The following is a 16,544-nucleotide window of genomic DNA, read 5'->3' as shown; positions in this document are numbered from 1 at the left end:
CATGTGTTCAATCATTCATTCATTCAGCAAACATTTGTGGCACACCTCTCTTGTGCCAGCTAAGACAGACTGAAACAGGTCTTTTTGAAGCCCCGCCCACCTCCCCTTGAACCTCAGCAGCTCCTCTGAACAGTGGGGGTGGGCGGAGGAGACCTGTGTTTCCTTTCAACTCAGACAACAGTCCTTACCTCCACCTGAGGGCAGGAGGACAGCTGGGAGGTAGTGATCATTCATTCGTGGGAGCCTGCAAACCCTGAGCACCCACTCTGAGCCGGCTGGGGCTGGATGCAGGAGGCGCTTGGTGGATAAGGGACAGCCAGCCCCAGGGTCAGGTGAGGGAGAAGCCGCAGGAACAGCAGTGGGGATCCAGCGAGAGGTGAAGTTCAGCTGAGCTAGGAGGGGGAAGGGCATTCCCGGCACAGGGCACAGAGTGTGTGAAGGCCTGATGAACGTGGGTGCCTGTGGATGGGAACGCTGGTGCCACTCGCAGGAGGTGGGGGGGCCCAGGCTGTCACCTGGAAGACTTCCACGAGGCCACGAGTTCTGGATTCAGAAAGGTGGGGGGGCGGCAAAGCCAAAGAGGCCTGCGTTTAAATGTGAGCTCTGCCATGGCTTGCTGTGTGATGTGGGGGCGGTTCTCTGTGCCTCAGTTTCCCTTCCTGTAACGGGGGATTTTAATATCTACCACCCAGGGTGGTTGTGGGAATTAAAAGAATAGCTTAAGGGAAGCGCTAGGCATAGCATGTCACTCAAGACGTGGCTCTGGAAGTCGTAGCTTCCAGGTGGCCCTGGAGGGGGGCGGGGGGGGGGGCGGACCAGGGGCCTGCCCCTGGCTGTGCCCTCAATTTCTTTTCCCTCCCACGGGGGTGCCCGCAGAAGCCCTAGCCTGGGGACCTTACTGGGGCAGGGGGCGGTCAGCGTTTTTTCTCCTCTCCTGGCTCAGCCCCTTCTCCCTCTTTGTCCCCCTCAGCCCTGGCTGCCCCCGACCCCTCCCCCACTCTCATCCCTTTCCATGTGCGGCGGGCCGGCGAGGGCCTTCCCATTGTACTATCTTTGGGCCCTAAATTAAAATTGATGACATCTTGAAATGAGCAGTGAGGGTAATTTTGCTTCTGAGCCGGGATGCTAATGAGGCCCCTTAATGGTGCCAACGCTGAGCTGACGGGTCGTGTGTCACACGCGGCGGCTAGGGGGGTGATGGCCGCGGTAAGTGCCGGTAATTACACCCTGTCTCGCTGTATTTTGGCAGTCCTGGTGGGAGAGCTGGGGCTCAGTCACCGCCCGCGGGTGCGCCCCCACCCACCGCGGGCCTGACAGCCAGAGATACCCCCTCAGCCCCGCCAGGCTCCTCAAATCCAGCCCACCGAGAACGAGGGGCCTGGAGTACAGCGCCCCCGCACGTACACAGTCACGCACATTAGTGTTACACACTGTGCCCCCCGACATGCCCACGTACTCACCCCCACAGCCCGGGCATGCACCCCCCGTGTGGACAGGGCGGTTAGACACACACACGCTTACCTTCTATGCTCCCTGGCGCGCACATTTCACACCCTGTGAACACACACCGTTCCATGTACACACCCTCAAGGCTCACACACGCACATGTGCACACAAACACATCCTCAAATAGTGTGTGAGCATGAAGTACCTATTGTGTTTCAGTCTATTATCTCTCATCCTCCTGACTTCTGAGGTAGGTATCACTATTCTCATTTTATGATGCAGAAATAGAGCCTTGGGAGATGAAGCCATTTGCCCAAGACCACAGGGCAGGCGGAGGCGGAGGCAGAGGCGGGGGTGGAATTCAGATCTGTCTTTGCAATCTTTGCACCCCCTTGTCTCCTCTTATATATAATTGCATATGTACATAGACCTCCCAAGGTATAGACACACACAGGTCACATATATCCTCTGTGCACCCAAACGCACACACCAATGCACTGCAAATGCTCCCCTTTGCACCGTTGACACACACATGCCTGGTGCACTTAGCGTGCATGCACAGACATACACGTGTGCGTACATGCTCACAAAATGTTCACAGTCCATGCACACACAGCGCACTAGTCACATAGCCACTCCAGGCTCCAACATCTCAATCTCTAAGGAATTGGAAATACATTCTGCTCCACTTCCCTCGTTGGTATTTAACTGTTCGGGCAGAATGACAGCCACACAGAGGAGTATAATATGCCCTTCTACACCCCCCTGCAGAAATGCACATGGGGCGCACACATAGAAATTGTGCATATGTGCACACACTCTGACCACGTGCTGTCTAAGCATTCCATATGTGCAACATGCAGCCATTAGACACATTTCTGTACACATACTATACACATGCGATGAACATATACACACAGCACTGGTGTAGAGCCCCAAGTATACGTGCCACTGAAACTGGAAATGCCACAAAGCCCACGGGCTCTTGTCATGTGTATATCCTCCCACCTCTGAAACGTTTATCAACCTATGATTATAGTAAAAGCATGGACTTTGGAGTTTGCCTCGGTCCTTGGTCTGGGTCCATTGCTTTACTTGCTATGTGGCCTTGGGCAAGTTACTTAACCTCTGTGTGTCTCATTTTCTTCCTCTGTAAAATGGGGGTAATAGTGTACCTTCTTCATAGAGATGTTGTGAGGGTTAAAGGAATTAACAGATGTAAAGCACTTAGTTCCCAGCACATGGCAATGACCCAGTAAACGTGGAGACAAGATGTATATCTATGACAAAGGATGTACATCAGGCTATGATGAGCCCTGAGGAGTGGGCAGTGGAAGGTAGAAGAGGGACTGGCCACCTAAGGCTTAGGTGGTCCAGGAGAGCTTCCTGGAGGAAGAGGGATTTTTTTTTTGTTTTTTTAGGCTAGGCCTTGAGAACTGTAGCCACTTTTCAGTGAGCACCTAGTCTGTGCTGAGCCCTGAGCCAAACACTTTGTATGAATGAACCCTCTGAGTCCTCTGTGACCCCCTCCCACCCCCCTGAGGTGAGTACTACTATGTCCACCTTATGAACAAGGAGAAAAAGGTTCAGAGAGACTTGAAAACTTGTCCAAGGACAGGAAGGGCATAGATAAGAGGAGAGGAGGGCATGGGAATTCCAGGTGGGAAAGCAGCATGTGTCAGAAATACAGCAACAGATGGGAAAACACCCCCAGAGGGCTCTCTGTGATACACTGTAACTGTTTCCAGATAATGAGAAGGGGTGAGCATCTGGAGGGGCGTTCTGACCTAATTGCTGTGTCTCTTGCAGTGACACCAGGGACAGTGACGGGGGGGGGGGGGTGGCGCATGGCACAGCCCACAGCATGCTGGGGCAGGGGTGGGAGCTGGCCATCTTCCCCTCTCCCTCCGCCCCCGCCAAGGACCCAGCGAAGGAAGGGATGGGTCAGCCTGAGCTCGCAGCCCTGGAGGCCAGGCCTGGCTGTCTGGGAAAGGACCAGAAGAGGACTCAGGAAGGCAAGAAGCTGTGGGAGGAGGTGGTGAGGGCAATGAGCAAATCTCTGCCCACCCCATCCTGAAGCCAGCATGGCTGCACCCCAGGGGCTACTTCTCTGAGACCGTTCAACAAGCAATAAGCCAGTTATCAGGGCACCCAAGGCTCTCCACAAACATGTGATAACATCTCATGTCCATTAAATTGCCCAGGACCTGCCAGGCTGTTCCCCTCGCCACTCTTGGAGAGATCGTAGATGGTTTTTCCTCAGTGTTTGCACGAGCTGTTCCTATTTGCAGTCCATTTTTTGATACCTAGCCAACACAAGTGCCCCCTCCTCCACAAAACCCTGGGTTCCAGTCTTGTGGGGGCCCCTCCACCCTGTGTTTGCCTCACCTGGCCGGGCAGCTCTTTGGTGTACCCCCTGTCCCCAACCCTCTGCAGGTTCCTCTCTCTCACTTGTTACCAATTGACTCGGTCACCTGCCCACCCTCACCCTCCGACCCCCAGAGCCTTTACTCCAGACTCCGCATCGCTGTTCCCACAACACAGGTCCCTTTGGCCGTACCTTGGCTCACCTCTATCTCTCCGCCTAACCCCACTCCCTGGATCGCAGTGTGCCCGACCCTGACCCCCAGACGCCGCCACGGGCTGTCTCTGACCCTTCTTCCATAGAGCCCTCTGGCCAACACGCAGACGGGGGCGGCAGGGCAGGGGGAGAATAGGGGTGGTCTTCTGAGGCCCCCAAATGCAGCTTGGCACCCCAACTCCTCCTGTTTCTGGTGGTGGGGACTTGGGGAAGTCCTTCCCCCGTATATCCGCGTCTTTGTTCTTGATTCTTCTGCCAGAGTTAAGGGGTGTGGAGGCAACCCACCCCCTGTCCCCCGGGCTGAGGGTTCCCCGGGACTGGCACAGACAGCCCCTGGCCGGTGGCAGGCTTGGGGGGGTGTCCCCTGTGGAGTCATATCACTTATTGTCCAAGTCAGGGCACTGAGAGCGGACGAGGGCACTGTGAGTAATTGCACGGGAGCGATAGGTGAAAACTGGGGCTGTCCTAGGAGAAGCAACCTGTGCGGTCACCGGGTTGACACTCAGGGGCAGCCCCCTTCCTGCCCACACCCCTGGCAGGACAGCCTGGGGTGTCCATAGGCCTGCCCGGGCCAGATAGGCGTCGCCGCCCGGGGGGCCTGCTCAGAGGCCACACAGGCAGGGGGCTGGCGGAAGGCGCCCAGAGAAGGTCACAGCCGGTAGCAGAATCGCAGGAGTGGGCATGACACACTGGGGACCAGGAAGGTGGAGCTGTGGGGAGTGGCTCCCAAGGCCAGACAGTGGAGAGGAAATCTGAGGGGTGGGAAGGGGGGGACCCCAAACCCCACGATGCTCTCCTGGAGGTCCCAACAACCCAACCGCCACCCTCACAAAGCACTCGCTTTGCAAGCCAGGCGCCCCTCGGAGCGCTTTTCATGCACTGGCTCCTGTGCTGCCCGTGATAAGCCTGGGAGTGGGGGCTGGCACTGCTACTGACCCATTTTACAGAGGAGAAAGCCGAGGCTGGGAGAGCTCGGGAGTCACTCGTCCAATGCCACAGAGCTAGGAGGGGCGGAGCTGCGGTCAGAACCTAGGAGTTCCGCTGTGATGCTGGGGCTGGGGGCACGCCGCTCCCCTGGGAGGGGCGGTCCTTCCCACTCCCGGTTTCAGTCGTGAACATCGTGAGATTGGGGGGATTCTTAGGAGGCAGCAGGACGAGCAGAAAGCAGCTTGGCGTGCAGTCAGGCCTGGCTCGAGTCTGTCCTCATCCTGGTAGATTTCTCACCCCCGTGAAGCCTGTCACTTCATCCGGAAAACACCTGTTCTGTTGGTTGTTCAGGCTTTAGATACTAAGTTGTGGGAGGTGGTCAGCCCAAGGGGGATGTTCCGTGAGTGCTGGCTCCCTCTCCTCTCGCTCTCCAAGCTGGGTACCCTGGGATCCCCTCACCCCACGAGGCCAAGACTGGAGCTCCAGAGTGTTACTGAGCAAGGGCTTGCCACCTGACCCACATAGAAGCCAATATTTTTTAAAAATTTGTATTTTTTAATTGGAGAGAGAGAGAGAAATACCGATTTGTTGTTCCCCTTACTTATGCATTCATTGGTAGCTGCTTGTATGTGCCCTGACTGGGCAATGAACCTGCAACCTTGGTGTATTGGGATGACATTCTAACCAACTGAGCTACCTGGCCAGGGCAGAGTCAATACTTTTGAGAAAAGAAAAGCTTTTTTTTTTTTTTTTAATGAGGCAAGGAGACAGGAGGCAAGGAGACAGGAGGCAAGACTCAAAACTCTCTCCCCTGCCCTGACCGGTGTGCAGTGCAGTGTGCAGTGTGTGGTGTGGGTGTCGTCTCGCAAAACAAAGGCTTGCAGTCTGATTGCCGGTTGGGGCATGGCCAGGTTGCAGGTCTCCAGTCCCTGGCTCGTGTGCGCATGCAGGAGGCAACCAACTGATGTTTCTCACATGACGTTTCTCTCCCTCCCTCCCTCTCTCTCTAAAAATAAATAAATATATAAAAATCTTAAAACAAAACAAAACAAAACTGTCTCCCGGGCCTCCCCAATCCAGGGTTTGGAACAAGGTTTAAGGGGTTTCAGCCCTGCGTCTTCCTGGACAATGGACCCTTCGCTTCTCAAAGGGGCTCCCACGTTCAGGTTCCCATGTTCAGGTTCCAGTCCTGTCCTGGTCCTTTGGTTCCATGGGGCAGGTTGCGAGGGAGTGTTAAGGGTCCACAAGTGTTACCGTCAGTGGTGTATCCAAGGTTTAAACTTTGGTTCTGGGTCTTGTTAGAAACAAGATGGGACCAGTTTGAGCTGGTTCTGTGGTCACAGTAGCACACACTTCCATCCTGATTTGGGCCAGGAATTTTGAAAGAAATCTTCAGGGTTCTGAATCTAAGATGCTCAAAAGGACAGAGGTGTTATTACTTAAGATTGTCATCACAGAAGGGCATCTGGCTCCAGGCCAGGGCAGTGTGGGCTCTCCCTGCTGCCACCCTCCAGGACTAGGAGGGGCTCGGAGGTTGGCCTGGGGGTGGGGGCTGCACCTACCACAGGGCCCTCAGGTGCCTTGGCTGGTAGGTTCTAGAAAAGAGGAAGGGGAGAGGGGAGGCTGTTTCCTAATGAGCAATTAGTGTCTGCTATGTGGCTAATCATGTGGTTCTGTGTAATTAAGAAGCTTATTAGTGCCATGTCAATTAAGGTTTAATTAGTCCCCTCTTCAGAGAAGCCTGAAAGACCCTCATTCTGGAAGCTTCTGGAATGGAAGCTGGGGGTGGGGGTGGGGAGGTGGATGTAAGGAGGGACAGCCCAGGTATGGGGAGAGCCCCACTTCCTCTTGTTTTGCCGCCTCCAGCTCCAGGATCAGCGGTAAATTGACCCTTGGCCCTCCTCCCACTGGCTCTGGTCACGGAGATTTTGGGACCCTGTGAGTGTCTCCCCATCACCAGAGTTTGCTCATCCTGGAGCGATGATACTCTGCGCAGCTCCCATGGAAGGGGCCCTTAAGGCATTGCACCCCAGTCTCCACATCTGCCTTAGGGTAACTTCAATGGCTCTCCCTCAGGGAGGTGAGGAACCAGGGGGTCCAGAGTGGTTAAGTAACTTTCTCAAGGTCACACAGCTGGTCAGGTGGCAGACCTGGGATTCAACCCCAGGACTGTCAGATTCTTTCTTGTTTTTCTCTCCTCTGCCCCCTACCTAGGGGCCCGACTTTCCTCTGTTACCGAGTCCTGGCCTGGCCTGGTGGCAGGAACATGGCCCCGCTAGTTACCCTCCTGCGGACAGGCCGCAGGTGCGGAGTAGCGTGCAGGACCGCAGGGCCCCATCCGCTTGGCTGTCCTCCAGGAAGGCCCTTGGGAACGTCACACTTGGCGGCTTTCCTCCCACCCTTCAGCTCCTGGCCAGCTGTTTCCCTGAGGCTTCCGTGGCCTGCTCCCCAGCCTCACCGGCTTCACAGAGGCGCTCCATCTCCTTTGCAGGGCAGCTTCGTGGTCTGTCGGGCGGAAACCTCTTTCTTCACAGTGCTCCGAATCCCCTGGCTCTGAATCAACTCCCCGCACCCTGTTTAAAAATGTGAACAGTTTTATTGAGATATAATTGATAAATTATAAAGTTCACTCTTTTTAAGTGTGCAACTCAATAGTTTTGAGTATATTTACATAGCTGTTTTACCATCACCGTAATCTAATTTTAGAACATTTCATCACCCTAAGTCAGAACGCTGCACCCATCAGCAGTCACGCCCCAGCCCACCCTCCACCCCACCCCCAGCCCTAGGCAGCCACTAACGACTTCCGTCTCTGCAGTCTAATGCGGACATTTCACACAAATGGGGTCATACAGTATGTGGTCTTTTGTGACTGACTTCTTTCATTGAGCATAAATGTTTCTTTTCTTCACTCTTGTTACTATTCTCAATAATACTGAGATGAATGTCATGGATCCAAAGACTTCCAAGCACCTGTTGAAGAAGTTCTTTAGGGTAAATTCCTAGAAGTGAAATTGCTAAGACAAAAGATGAGGCACGCGGTTTGATCTACTGTTCGCCCCCTTCTACGTTCACTCCCTAAGTTGTTTGGGGTCCTCCTGCCCTGACAGCCGTCTTTCTCTGGTGCCTTTACCACCGCCCCTCCCCTTCGCCACCACGTCCTGCCCGCCTCCTCTCCCCTTCATCCCCCTCCTTTTGTTTCTGTCTTGAGCAGGGACTCTGGCTTCAGCTCCCAGGAATGTCTTTGCTGGATGGTTCTCAGTATTCCCGGGATGAAGCCCACGTTCCTTGGCGGCCCTTCAGGGTTTCCTGCATCCCCAGCCTTGCTCCTTCTTTCCTTGCGCGCCCCAATAACTCAGCTAGAGCAGGCCCTTCACCTGCCCTGAGCTGCCGACCTCCATCCCTCTGGATGGCTTCTGTTGGCTTTTCCTCTTAACTCCAAATCCCCAAATCAAACATCAGCTGCTCCAGGAAGCTTCCCCTGACCCCTCAACCCAGAAGTGAAGTCCCCAACTCAGAGCAATGCAGATGGCAGGAGGTGGGCTGAGGTCACCTTCCTGCCATATTTCCTCTGCCGGGTGTGGCAGGGTGGCATTTCTGGGCTGTGGCGGTGAGTGAGGGCCCTGCTGGAAGCCCCCTGCCCTGTGCTTGGATGGAGACACTCGTCCTCAGCACTCTGGGAACCAGAGTTGTCAATTCATTTTAACAATCCTTCTTAGACCTTTTTTTAATGGAAGCCAGACCCTGGGATAAATCTGGAGGTGAGGAGAGAAATAAGACTAGCCCTTGCCTGCAGGCTGCCCACAGTTTAGTGGGAGAGGAGACAGGTGAGCAGGCCCTTAGGGAACCAGGCAGTGAGACCATCCATGGGGCTCGGGGGGAACACAGCCGCCATTGGAAGTGATGGGCAGGAGCTCTGCCTCCCCTCCCCCACCTCCCAGGAGCAGGAGAAGCTGGAAGGCCCAGCGGGGGAGGGGAGGCAGGGAGATTTGGCTTGAGGAGGGGAGGAAATGAAACAGAACAGAGATAATTGTTCCCGTTTGACAACTTTTTCTAATTAGGGACCAATTATGTCCTCGGGTACCTAATTGGGGTCCTGGTAGATTCTCTAATTTGCTAGGTAATTACTGGCCAGTAATTCTACGAGGATGAAATTGGGAGAAGAAGTACGTTATCACAACATTTTGGTGTTCACTGTCTTCCAGGCTTTGCCCTAGAAAACAAGTGAGGTGACCTGAGGCCCCCTTCTGCCTCTAACCCCACCCCTCACTGCCCCCTGCCCTTCCTCTGCCTGGTCCCCTCGTGCCTTCCACTGACCTGTGTCTCCTTCCTGCTCCCTGAGCTGCGGGAGCAGCAATCTAGTTGGAAAACATTGGCCAACACCACAAGGATATGGGGCCATCTGCATTTGTAACACCCAGTCAGCGGTGAGTAACAGAATTACTTTGTGTCAGGAAACTGTTCTAGGACACACACACACTCACAGATTTAGTTTATTCCATGATCCAGTGATATAGATATCTCTGTTATCTCCATTTTACAGGTGAGAAAACTGAGATACCAAGAAGTTAAGTAACATGAAGGAATTTACTGCAAGGAAATTATCCAAGACGTGCTATAAGGTTTCGTGTTCAGGGATGTCTGCCACGGTGTTATTTATAATGCCCAACACCAGTCAGTGGCGGAGCCCTGGCAGGAAGCCAGAGAGCCCGGCTCTCCAGGCCATGCGTTTGGGCATGAAGCCACCCTGTCCCCGCCACGAAGCTGTTCTTTTCTGCCTCAGTTTTCCTCTGCGAACTCATTTCTTCTCCATTTATTAAAATAGCTTTTTTGAAGTAAAACTGACATGTGTTGCACACATTTGAAGTATACAATTTGGTAAGCTTTGCCTTATGTTTCCACTCATGAAACTATCACCTCAATCAAGAGAGTGAACGTGCCCACGCCGTCCAAAGGCTGCTGGTGATCCTCAGCGATGCCTGCCTCCTGCTACCCCACCCGCCTCCATCCCTAGGCAACCTCTGACCTGCTTTCTATCACTATAGATTAGTTTCTAAAATTTAACCCAAATGGGAATCATACACTATGCAGCCTATTTTTCCCCTTCTGGCTTCTTTCAGTAGGGATAATTATTTTGATATTTGTCTATGTGTTGCATGCATCAGTATTTCATTCCTTTTTGTTGCTGAGTCATATTCTGTTGTAAGGATGTACCACAATTTGTTTATCCTTTCACCTTTTAAAAAAAGGTTTCATTTATTTATTTTTAGAGAGAAGGGAAGGGAGGGAGAAGAAGAAGAAGAGAAACATCAATGCGAGAAATAAACATCCATTGGTTGCCTTTTGTACGCGCCCTGATAGGAGACCAAACCCGAAACCCAGGCATGTGCCCTGACCTGGAATTGAACCAGTGGCCTTTCGCCTTGTGGGATGAAGAGCAATCAACTGAGCCACACTGGTCAGGGCTATACCTTCACCTTTTGACAGACACTGAGCGGCTTAGAAGATTGGCTATTGTGAATAAAGCTGTTATGACCATCGGGGTGCGAGTCTTTTTATAGATGTATGCTTTCATTTTTCTTCAGTAAATACCTAGGAGTGGAGTAGCTGCACCATTTTGGTGGGTCTATATTGAGGTGCACAATTTGGCAATTTCTTTAAAGGTGTTAAGACTTTTCTCCAATGTTTTCTTCTAGAACTTTTATAGTTTTAGATTTTATATATAGGCTTATGGTGCATTTTGAATTAATTTTTAACTATAGTGCAAGATATGGGTCAAAGTTCATTTTGTTTACAGATGGATAGCCAGTATCACTTGTTGAAAAGATGATTATTACCTTGGGACCTTTGAAATTTGAGTTGCCTTGGCAACTTTGTTGAAAATAAATCGATCATATAGGCATGCACCTATTTCTGGATTTTCTGTTCTGTTCCATTGATCTATTTGTCTATCAGTTGTATCAATTTGTCTGTCCTGATTACTACACATTTATACACATTTATAGATAGTATAAGTTCCCCAAATTGTTCTTTTTCCAATGGTATTTTGGCTATCGGGGGTCATTTGTCTCTCTCTGAGTTTTAGAATCAGCCTGTCAGTTTCCACATAAAAACCTGCTGGAATTTTTATTGGATCTGCATTGACTCTACAGATCAATTTTGGGGAGAATTGACACTTGGATAATAATGAGTTTTCTGATCCATGAACACAATATTGTGTTCTAGTTCTTTCTAGTTCTCCTATTAGTTCTCTCAGCAAAGTATTTTAATTCTTCAGTGTACCAGTCTTGCACATCTTTTATCAGATTTAACACTAAGTGTTTCATAGTTTTCAATGACATTGTAAGTGTTTTTCTGGTAATTCTGGACTAATTGGAGGTTTATCAATTGCATTGATTTTTCTTAAGGAATCAGATTTTGGTTTCATTCATTTTCTCTTTTTTGTTTTCTAAGTCATTGATTTCTGCTCTGATCTTTATTATTTCCTTTCTTCTGCTTATTTTGAGTTTCACTTGCTTTTCTTTTCCAAGTTTCCTTAGATGGAAGTTCCAATCATTGATTTAAAAATCTTTCTTTTTTCCTAATAAAGGCACTTAAGGTAATTAATTGCCCTCAAAGTACTGTGTTAGCTGTGCTTTACAGATTTTGATACATGTCTTTTTTTTTTTTTTTTTTTTTTTTTCATTCAGTTCAAAATGTTTCCTGGAGTGTGGAGATGGTGGTGAGGTTAGAAAGCCACGAAGGGGCCTCCCCCACCCCCTTCCCTCTCCCCGCGCCGTGCGGTGCTGGCTCTCAGGGGCTTGTCCTGCTCTGTGCTATGCTTCCTGCCTCCCAGCCACGCAGTGGAGCGCTCTGCCTTCGGCAGCAACCCTGCCAGCCCAGGCTGGATCTGAAGGGAGTGGCAGCTCTGACTGCCAGAACTGAGTGGGGCCAGACTAAAAAGACATCTAGTGGGGACATTTCCGAGGATGAGGGTTCATCGTGGGACACTCAGGGATGTGCGGGCAGAGATGGGTGGTCACTTGGGCACCTCATTCCAGAACTGGGATGTCAGCAGGCTGTATGAAAATGACCTCTGGTGGCCTCCGTTCTTCCTAAGGGAAAGGGTCTGAGGGGGGCCACTGTGTCTGTCACTTGCCTGTTGGTCCTCGGACTCACTCCTTGCCCTCCCTCTGTTATGCTCTGCTCTGGGTCACAGGGACAATGGCCCTTGCAGCCCGCGCTTCCTGGGCCCCTAGGTCAGCCAGCTTCCGTCTGAGTCCACCCAGTGGAGGCCGCTCGAGGGAGATGGTAGGACAGGAGGAAGGGAGAGGCCACGGGGTTTTTGTCCCTCCCCCTCTGCCCTGGGTGGCCTCAGAAGCAGGTATGTCCTCTCTGTGGCTCCTGTTCTCCCAGACAGCCTTCCTTCCCTGTGCGGCTTCTGCTAGGCAGCCCCTGCAATGCTTCAGCTCCCTCCACGTGGTCCTGGCTGCTGGGCTCTGGTCACACCGCCTCCTCCTGTTTTCCCTCTCTCCATTCCCAGCGTTGCTAATCTCTGGGGTGCCATCCCATTGGCTTCTCAGTTCTTCCACCACCCATCAAACCTATTCCCTGTATTAAACCCTCCCCCTCCTCCCCAACACAACACCAACCACAATTTGGAATTCTCTACATTTCCCTAACTGGTTCAACTCATAGAGTCATCCTTCAAAATGGAGTGGCTCCTTTGGCGGGAGTTGTAGGACAAGATTCCAAGACATGCTGGCTTTTTAGTGACTCAGCCACCCGCCCCTGTCCAACCCGGCATGATCAAGTTGAGGGCTGCCTCACACTGTCCAGCTCCAAGGGGTGCCATTTGCACAGAGCCAGTGTAGACAGTGGTCCTTGAAGTTTTTCAATGGGAAGCCCATTGGGCAGCAGGGTTGGTTTCACTTAATGTATAGGCAAGACTGGATGCTAACTTTTAGTAGAAAGAACTCTGTGGGGCTTCTCTCCTTGGGGAGATGAGGTATGTCTTAAGCATCTGTTCTTGTTTTGTCTTCTCAGCAACCTTTCCCTGCTTCTTCTGAAACAATACGCCTGCTTTGGGGGAACTGTTCCTCTTCCCCTCCATATGGTTTTGATGGGGCTGTTCATTACCCCAGCCCCCCGCCCCAAATAGGAGTACAGATGACCCAGGCCTAACCCAACAGTGGGACTGAGGCTCCTGTGACAATAATTCATTTAGAGGATGGGCATTTGATCCAAGAGAACCATCCAGGGTCCTAAGATTGATAAACTATGCAGATCCCCTTTTCCTACTGTGGGCTGCTGGCACATCTGATTCCTATGTCTTTTATTTTCTCCCTATCCACCAGGATGGAGGAGCTCTGTCTGCAGCTGGGAACATTGAGGCCAACACGTAGGAGCCAGAGCTGAGACAGAAGGAAGGAGAGAGAGACTCCTGTTGGCAATGGGTCCTCAGCTCCCACTGAATGCTGAGGTCTTTCTTTGATTTTATAAATCCCAGAGTGTTCCTTCTAGCTATGAGAGCCAACACATTCCTTTATGTTTTTATTTTTTAAGTTGGTTTGCAGAGGATTTCTATTACCGGCATAGTAGACATAGAGTTCTCTGAATTCTTTGCTAGGGAAGTGAGACTTTGGGGCAACCTCTCCATTCCTCTCATAGAACAACTAATGCCAAGAGAATGGAAGTAGATCAGTTAGTAGTTTTCTACTAATAGACATTTTGTTCAAGAAGATATTTTAAAAAAGCCAACAGGTACATGAAAAGATCCTTAACATCACTAGTCATTAAGGACATGCAAATCAAAACTATACTGAGATATCATCTCATACCTGTTAGAATGGCTACCATCAAAAAGACAAGAGATAAATGCTGGCAAAACATTATGCTATGTGTTGGTTTAAGCTATTAGGTTTGGATTTTTTTTTTTTTGGTTATGTAGTTATAGATAATAAATACAGTATTTATTCACTAAGTATGAGTTTTCTTCTTTCTGGCGAGACCCGTCTTTCCCCCTATGTGACTCTCACTTGCCGGAAGCGCTGCCGTGAAGTCTTAGGAAGCCTGTGTGTGCCCCTGTGTGTGAGGGGCTCTGTGCGAGCCCGAGGAGGGAGGAATTCGGTGCCGCCCCCCGCACAGGCATCAAAATCCCATGTCCTCTTCAGGGCACAAGTTGTCCTTTGGGTGTGATGTAAGAGAAAGCATGATAAACCCGGTGTTGAGGGAGCCACCTTCTCATCCAGCCAGGGCGCTAACCAGACCTGGCATCTTGGCAAAGTCTTTGTCCCCCTGAGCCTCAGTTTCTTCTCATATAAAACAAGGGGACAGTATTGGATAACCCCCTGGCTTCCTTCCCATCCTTACATGTGAGTCGGGAATATATACTGTATATCTTTTTCTTAAAGTACAGCTTTTCCACATAAACTGCACATATCACAACCATATAGTGCACTTTTACACGCTGAACACATTCATCTAACCAGCACTGAGGTGAAGAAGCGGAAGCTTACCAGCCCCCTAGAAGTCCTGCATGCCCCCTCCCAGCCTACCTGCTATGGTAACTAAGTATAACAGTAACTGACTAGAAAGGGCCAGGGACTGGTTTCTCCTATCCTTGTATGTTGTGTAGAAAGAATCACATAGTAGTCTGTTTTGTGTTTGGCTTCTCTACTCAGCTTCCGGTTTGTGAGGTTCATCTCTGTTGCTGTGTGTGGTTACACGTGGTTCATTCTCACTGTGGTGAAATTCCATCCTGTGAATGTTTATCCAGTCTACCATGAACGGACAGCTGGGTTTCCATCTGGGGGCTGTTACGAGAAGTGTTGTTGTGAACATTGTAGTCAGTCCATGCCTTTCAGAGCATGTGTACACACATACCTGCTTCATATATAACTACCAGGGAATAGCTGGGTTGAATGGTATGAGTATGTCTACTGTAGTAGATTTTGCCGAAGGAGACACATCCACCGACACTCCCAGCGGTGACGTGTGAGGGTTCCAGGTGCCCAGTGCCCTCATGACGTGGGCAGGCTCTACCTACTTACAGCAAAACATGGGGAAGCCACACCTGGATGCAAGAGGCTGGACTGCTCCTCCCTGAGAGTGGGTGGCAGCAGGAAGGCGGGGACAATGACACCTCAGGTGTGGAGCTGGAGGAGGGAATGGCAGCCTGTAGGGAGGTTGGCCATGAGAAGAGTCTGGAAGGGCCAGCTCTTGCTCCCCTCCTAAGCTAAGCAGATAGAGGAGGCCCACTCCACACCCAGGAGACTCTGACTCTTAACAGGACTGTGGCTGAAACTTGCCTTCTCTCTATGGGATTTGTCCCCATGTTCTCCCACCTAAGTGGAAATTGCTCAGCCCCTTTGACTGGCCTGTGGTGGCAGAGTCCAAAGGGTCCCCTAGAGAGGAGGTGGGGAGAGGCTGTGGCAGATCCTGTGGTGGCCCCTCAACAGTGAGCCCCCTCTCTTCCACCCCACAGTGAATCAAGCCTGGTGTGGCTGCTGGTCACTGCAAACCCACACTGTGTGACGGCCTCATGGGGGAAGCACTCGCTGACTGACCTGTGCCTGCCAGCATCTCCCTCCCCTGCCTTCCATCACAGCCCAGTCAGCAGCAAGTGCCAGAAAATGAACACTCCTTTCGGAATGGCCCTCAACAGGAACAGTGGGTTTGGTGCATAAACACGGCAGGGCCCTCGGAGGCATGGGTCCTCCAGGACGGCTGCCCTTAGTGGGAATCGGTTTGATACCATGCCCTTTATTCACTCTCAGCCTCACTCTCTTCTCCCTACTGATGTTTCCTGAAATCCCCTCCTGGACAAACTTACTTGCACTCAGAGCCTTGTCCAAGGCTGCTTCTGGGGGAGCCCAACCTAAGGCCGCATGCAACCCAGCCTGGACAAGGATGTAAGGAGACCTGCCGGAAGCTTCTGGAAATGTTCCCTGCCCCGCCCCCCGCTCCGGTAGGAGGTACAGGAGGAGAAGCCCTCTCTATTCCACTGGCCTTTGTGTTCTGGGTCGCTGTGGGTCGGCTTGAGGCCTTGGGCTGCAGTGGCCACTTTTCGACCAGTAAGGGAGACAGGGACCACATGCTGAGGGTGACAGAACAGAAGGATGACATCTTTGTCTCTCCCCATCACCTTGGGGTCACCTACCTCTGCACTTCTTGTTAAGGAGATAATACATGTCCTTACGCGTTAAGCCACCTTTATTTGGGTTGTCTGCTGAACTCATCAGTTACTGACACAGGCCTTGTCCCAGAGGCGTAGCTGTTGGAATCAACATCCCCACACTATGCACTAGCACCTTGAAGCCCCCGATCAGTGGCCCCAGAGAAGGGCTAAGGGGCAGGCTTGGGGTGCAGTGGGGGCAGAGGTGGGGGCCACAGGCTTGAACTCCACAGGTGGCTGAGGATCTGGAGCTGAGAGCTAGGGGTCCCAGAAGGGAGAGGAACATGTGGGCAGCGGCTAGCTGGGGTCCCAAGGACAGGGGGTGGAGAGGGCAAGAAGGCACATCCCCCATTAATCTGGTCAGGGTGAGCGTTGTTATTGTTATTATTATGAAGTATCTCAAGGCTCACACTCATCCTGGCCTGGCCAGGCCCC

The sequence above is a fragment of the Pteronotus mesoamericanus genome, unplaced genomic scaffold (assembly GCF_021234165.1).
Source record: "Pteronotus mesoamericanus isolate MK-2021 breed Mesoamerican mustached bat unplaced genomic scaffold, CSHL_Meso_final contig_20, whole genome shotgun sequence".
In the NCBI taxonomy this organism is placed as follows: Eukaryota; Metazoa; Chordata; class Mammalia; order Chiroptera; family Mormoopidae; genus Pteronotus; species Pteronotus mesoamericanus.
The sequence above is the reverse complement of the archived record's forward strand: the minus strand, read 5'-3'. Positions refer to the sequence as shown.